Source organism: Sinocyclocheilus grahami, unplaced genomic scaffold, assembly GCF_001515645.1.
Source record: "Sinocyclocheilus grahami isolate Dianchi unplaced genomic scaffold, SAMN03320097.WGS_v1.1 scaffold353.1, whole genome shotgun sequence".
Taxonomy (NCBI): domain Eukaryota; kingdom Metazoa; phylum Chordata; class Actinopteri; order Cypriniformes; family Cyprinidae; genus Sinocyclocheilus; species Sinocyclocheilus grahami.
Window position 1 is genome coordinate 1440699 of NW_015505532.1, and position 6726 is coordinate 1447424.

The following is a 6726-nucleotide window of genomic DNA, read 5'->3' on the forward strand; positions in this document are numbered from 1 at the left end:
CATGCTTGAGGAATGAGAGGCCCGCGGAGACGTACTCGACGGGGAAGCTCTCACCGTAACCCTCAGTTCTCCCTGACCATGAACCGAAGTAGCCCTCCGAGAACCGGAGGAGCTAGATCGGGGCATGGCAAGGGGGATACCCCCCAGTTTAATGAGGAGGTATCTAGACCGCAATGTCGCGATAGTCATGTTCCCACAGTGAGAACATGACTCATCCATGAGCGCTGCTTCAGCGTGCTGTAAGCCCAGGCACGAGAGGCAGCGATCATGACCATCAGATGGAGGCAGGAAACGACCACATCCAGAAATGCATGAGCAGGAAGCCATCTTTAAAAAGACGCCCATCGCTCGTGAAGCTCTTTTAGAAATTGCTCTTTTAGCAGGAAACACACTCTTTTAGAGAGAGCGCTGAAGCACCCAGGGGAGGTCGCGGCGAGACTGCAGAATGGAAGCTGCAGCTTGCCGAGGTTTCAGCAGCCTGGATGGCAACCCCCGCTGATACGCCATCACAACAACGCCAGCTGTTTCTCTCAAACACTCGTGGAGATTCGTCCTGTAGAAGGTTCGGCTCCGAAGTGAAAAGCTGATGTGCGTTTGCATGCGCTCTCCTTTTATACCCGCGCTGCGGGGCGGGGAGCGTGTGACGAAACACGCACACCAACTGTCATTGGCTTGTTTAGTTAACACTCGAAGGTGATTGGGCTCTTGGGCGAGATCCCAATTCGTCAGTCACGACTGACGTAACGTCGAACGTGACTGACTGAAAGGGAACATACAAAGCCCAGACAAGCTGCTTTAGCCATCCTATATGAGGAATTCATTATGTAGTAATGTCGTTAAATGAATTTTAAATTAAATGTATTTCTAGTATTAATAAAATGAATACATCAATAATATAGTAAATAAATTAGGTAACACTTTAAGTTGACGTAATTACATGTTATATGTACTTAGCAGTAAGTTATGCATAATTACAAGCAACCATCCCTATCCATAACCCAATAGTACATACAGTACAGTAGTTAATTAATATAATATAATAATTAACTAAGATTTAATGTTTATATTAGAAACATTATTTCCCATTTGCTTAATAGAATAGTTCACCTCAAAATTCATGTTTTTATTATTAACTGATTTTCATGTTGCCATATGAATTTATTTCTTCCGTGAAACACAAAAGGAGAAGTTTTGAAGAATATTCACACACGCTCTTTTCCAAATTGTAAAAGTATACATTGTGTACACTGCCTGTGAAGTTTCAGAAAAAAAGCAACATAAAAGTAAAAATATGTGCTGTGTTGTGTTATATTCCATGTAGTCATACAATATCTTAATGAGGAACAGACCACTGTAGTTTTAGTGCTATTGAGATACTATGATATATGCTTTTTAAATATTTTGAATTAGTTTTCAGTTTTTGTGTCTGTTTTCATTTAAATTTGACTTAAAATTATAGTAATTTTGTTGTGTTTTTGTCTTTTATTTTAAATACTGTATAGCCCTATTCGTACGGGACTAGTTTTACAGGGGGTCGTTAGAGAAATTTGTGTTTCACAGACGTACTTTGTGATGTTAATCCCGTCCGAATCGGCCATGTCTGTGTTTTTCTCACAAGACCTCTGTAATAATTCCAGAGCAAATTACCTACTGTTTTTCGGCAAACTCAGTGATCCTCTGAGAAAACTAATTCCGTCCGAATGCCAATGTCTGTGATTGCCGATTAAATTTTTTTGCTTGTGTGTTTTGGCCACTCTCGCGCGAACTCATTCGGGAGTGGTGACTTTCCGCGTATTTCCAACTTCTGATTGCTCTCTGGCTGGATATCAACACACCCATTAACGTAAACTACGCCAGAGCGCGTACACACCTCACGCACCGGATGCCGTGCTCGCGCCCAAAGACAGTTGGACATAGTGGTGTATTAGAGGTCAAAAATTATATAAATACTGTTCGGTTTCTGGCACAAACCGATCGTTTCGTGTCTTAGGACATCAATGTGTCATCACGTGCCGCAGGGTTTAATTTGGATTTTTTACTCTCATAGATTTTGTTACCATTGCCATGCATTATACGACAGATAGACTGCAACGGTTAACGTTAAAAATCTTCATATGTGTTCTACTGAAGAAACAAAGTCACCTACATCTTGGATGCCCTGGGGGTAAGCAGATAAACATCAAATTTCCATTTTTGGATGAACTATCCCTTTAATGTTACTCACCTACATTTCTGCACTCAATTACATAATGTTTTAATTACATATGTACCTTTATGAAAATTAAACATGGTTTTACTTTAAAAAAAAAAAAAAGTTAAAAAGTAACCACACATTAACCATGCTTTTGCTATACTAGCCATATAGCTTCACCATGGTATTTGTAGTAAAACTTTGGTTATACTATCAATCCGAATGACTAAACGCAACAATGCCCAGATGTCCAAAACAGACCCTCCCACCTCTGTTATAAACACGGAGATGTTAGTCCTGTCCGAATTGGTACATGAAAATCGCAGAAAACTAGTCCCGTCCGAATAGGGCTTATGTCTATATAGTTTTTTTTCATTTTCATTTTGTCATTTTATTGTATCATCTTCTTTCAGCTAGCATTTATATTGTTTTAATTAAGGAATATGTTTGTTTGTTTGTTTATTTATTTTTTATGGTTTTGGTTTTAATTAAGTACAAAATCTTAACAGACTGATATTTAAGTTGCTATTCACTGCTAAAGTAGCTCTTTAATCTCATCTACATATAAAGTCTCTTGATTGGTTTCAACTTATGTGAGAACCAATGGAGTTTGGCATCCACTTGGCACGACAAGTCTTTGTACAACAAGTTTAGTTATGGAGAAGTGCAATTTTCGAAGAAGTCGTTGAAGAAGACATTAGGTGCATTTCCATTACAAATTTGCGCAAAACTTTTGCGATATTTTATAAATGTCGATAAAAACCTATTGTGAAATGACGCCGTTTCCATTAGCCGATGTTATGGGACAAAAACGCAATTTTTACTCTTGTGATAAGTCATGGTGACGGTAGGTTTATGTATTTTGCACCTACTGCACTGGCTATTATTTTTAATCGAAGGAGATGCATGTATCTTTAGCAAAGCAGCACGTAGAGCCACTTCTTGGATGCTTATGTGCCGTGGCGCTGCTGGTAGAGTGGCTGTGTCGGATCCGTAATGCGCCCCAGACGTGAGCAGTGTAAATAAGGGGTTATCCATCCAAGCATTAATGGCAAGAAAAGCCACTCATGCTTGAGAACGACCATGTATGAGGTGTTTCTTGGAGGTTATAGTACGTTAAAAAATGATCATGTGATTTTTTCGTACGCCAGATGACCTGTTGATGAACTGTTTCCATAGCAGTTTTGTGATATATTCCTTTTTCGAATTGCCTGAAAAACCACCTCATGTGAGCGTAAAAACTTTTTTTGCGATATATGGGAGTTTTGCGAAATTGACGTGTTTCCATTAGGTGTGTATCAATTTGTGCAATTTGAAGGGTAATGGAAACGCGGCTATTAATGCAGCGGAGGGCGTGACTTTTAAGAAAAAGCTATATGGCTTCATAAGACTTGCATGGACAACATGTTGTTTTGTGATGTTTTTTCTGACACCCCAGATCAGTGTGTACTTCGATTGAGAAGCTCAGCTATTCTGCCTAACACCTCCTTTTAATAAATTCCACACATCCAGTCATATACTGCCATTACACAGAGATTCTATTATTTTCCTTTTTAATTAAATCCTGATTTCTTCTTCTTGACCTTCAAGGACTTGAAAAGGTCAGATGGTTGTACGTGCCTGCTCTCACATAGCTGGTCTGTGTTCGGAGCAGTCATTTGTGTGTTTTCACCGTCCTCTGATCCACAGGTCTGACCCGCACCGCTGCAGCTGTCCTCCAGGAGCGTCTCAGCTGCTTCCATCTAGATTTCAAAGGCCTTGGTTTCAGGCTGCAGCATTTCACAGGATGTGTCGTCCCGCCAAGGGAAATAGCAAGGACATAATCCATCTCAGCTCATATTATCAACACTGTTATGACCTGAAAAGGACACGACCAGCACGCAATAACATCAGTTACTGGGACGTCTTTATGTCAACACCTCTGAGGACGAATTTGAAGATATGATATGATACACATTGCAATAAATATATCACTCTATACCTCATCATACATCGTATACATTGGAGATCCACCTCTCTTGTGTCGTTCAAGTCACTTTTGACTAGTCATTTTATGTGTTTCTGAGAAACGCCAGTTTTGACAGCCTACCATTTCTCAAAATTTTTTTTTCTCTTGCACTGATCCAGTTTTAATCCTTTCGATATTCTGAGGGTTTTTACAGAGGAGTTTGCTTATATAACATTCGCCCTATTTATATGAAAAAAAAATTCTGGCTGTTGACAGTATATTCTGATTTATGGAGTGATAAAATCCTTTAACTCCACTATGTCGACCGAAAAAATGAAACAAGAAATTTAAACCTTGCTTTATAGAGTAGATTTCTGGAATTGAATACAAATGAGCGCATACTTAATTAGACAATGCCTGCTTTGCATATTTAAGCATACCATTTCAGAAAACTTGTAATACAAAACAACTGTCTTGATGCAGTGTGATTAATCAACTGGGGAAATTATGGTGACATATGTTATTTAAAATGTTTACCCTATTCACCTGTAGTGTGGAAACACTTTATTTTAAGGAAAAATTGAACCTTTGTAAGGAGTTTGATTGACAGGCGATCTGACCAATCATAACCCCGAATCTACCATTTTTGTCTGACAAACGAACCAGACAGGAGAGTTGAAAAATGGTGTGTATTGACGTCTTTCCGCAGTTGAAACCAGATCCCTTCTGATGTTCATTCATGTTTATTATGTGCTATAGTAAAGAGGAAGAGATTATCGGTTCATGTGCTGCTTGAACTGAGGTGCTACAGCGATCTATCACGACACATTAAAGAGCCACAAAACGCTATTTATTTCTTAAAAAATGTCAAACTTTGAGAGCTGAGACTTTGTTTCATACCTTAAGTAAACTGCTCTGTCTTGTCTGTCAGCGCGTCGTCAGCTTCCTCTTTGCTCCGCGTTGTATTTTTCACTGCGTGAGAACATGATGTGTGGCGTGAGAGTGCCATGGCTTGTCGGACATAGCAACAGTAACTAAGGGGGGCAGGTCTTTGCAAAGGGTCAATTATCACTATTAAGTAGTTGCTTATTAGTATGCATACTACAAGCATATTGGCTGGTTATTAGTACTTATAAAGCACACATTAATGCCTTATTCTGCATGTTCATATTTTAGGTTCCTTAATCTACCCAATATTTACATTTAACAACTACCTCACTAACTATTAATAAGCATCAAATTAGGTGTTTACTGAGGCAAAAGTCATAGTTAATACTGAAAATTGCTCCACAAACTAAAGTGTGACCTGTTATGTCTTTCCTTAAATGACAAAAGTATCAAAAGGTGCAATATATTGGTATATGATTGTTGGAAGTTTTTTGAAGTACAAGTGGCTCAGAGCTGAAGTCTAGACACAGAGATATTATTAAGGTGGAGATAATTGAATTTTCCCAGTCAGGGGTGGCTGTTTTTACATATTGCACACTCTCTTTTATGGCAGTGCCACACAGCGTGGGCCCACAGTTGAGGAGAAAATGAACACGATTGGCTGGAAAGGATTGTTTCTTGATACATTGCATTATCCTTGGATATGTGCCAGCATGATGCGACCTCTCATGTGATCGGGTCAACGGTGCAAATAAAGCATGTTAAACATAGCACAGGCAGCCCTACACCACACACTCCCACACGTACACTGCTTCGTAGTGTACGTGATACACACTTCACAAACAAAGAAAGCAGAGAACTCCTACACTACACCAAGTGCCGAGCATATCACTCCCGTGTTGAGTGTCTCTTGCTCTCTCTCTCTGTATGTATATAAAGCATTTAAAATATTCAGTAGTGAGCAGGGCCAGGATTTTCTTTGCTTATTTTTGGGTTAAAATCTACTGGATGGATTTAACCGTCACCCATTTCACTTCCCTACACAAGATATCAGTAATATTTGAAAGAAAAAAATAATACTTTTATTCAGCAAGGATACATTAAATTGATCAAAAGTGACAGTAAAACATTTATAATGTTACAAAAATTTCTGTTTAAAATGTCTTTCTATTTATCAGTGCATCAGTTACGTATATCAGTTTTGTCGGAAGAAGAAAAATAGTGAATATTAACTTATGATTTTGTTTACCATATCTTCATGTGTTGAATATATGTTCTGCTCTCACTCTGAAAAGCTGCCCATTTATGAGAGCTTTGGTATTTGACCTCTCTGCCTCTTTGGCTGCAGTGTCAGTCCTGCTGTCACTACATTAGATTTGCTACATGCTCAGTGCTTTACCATAGAAGGCCTGATGATGTGGTTGTCAGGTACCGCGGTATTAGGTGTACTGCTGTAAACCCAGTCTTGTGTTCAAGCACAGCTAAGACTACAAGCATTATAACCTGGCAAAATCGTTTATCCTTGTTCAGGTGTTTGCTAGTGTCAATTTTTAGAACTGTTTTGATAGTGCTTTATATGGAAAAATTACTTAAAACTAGCAGTCACTATATTAAATAAACCATTTAAATATTAATGGGACTTAAATTTAAACAGAAATACAATATTAATCGAAATCACTTGGGTTTTTTTCCAAGATAA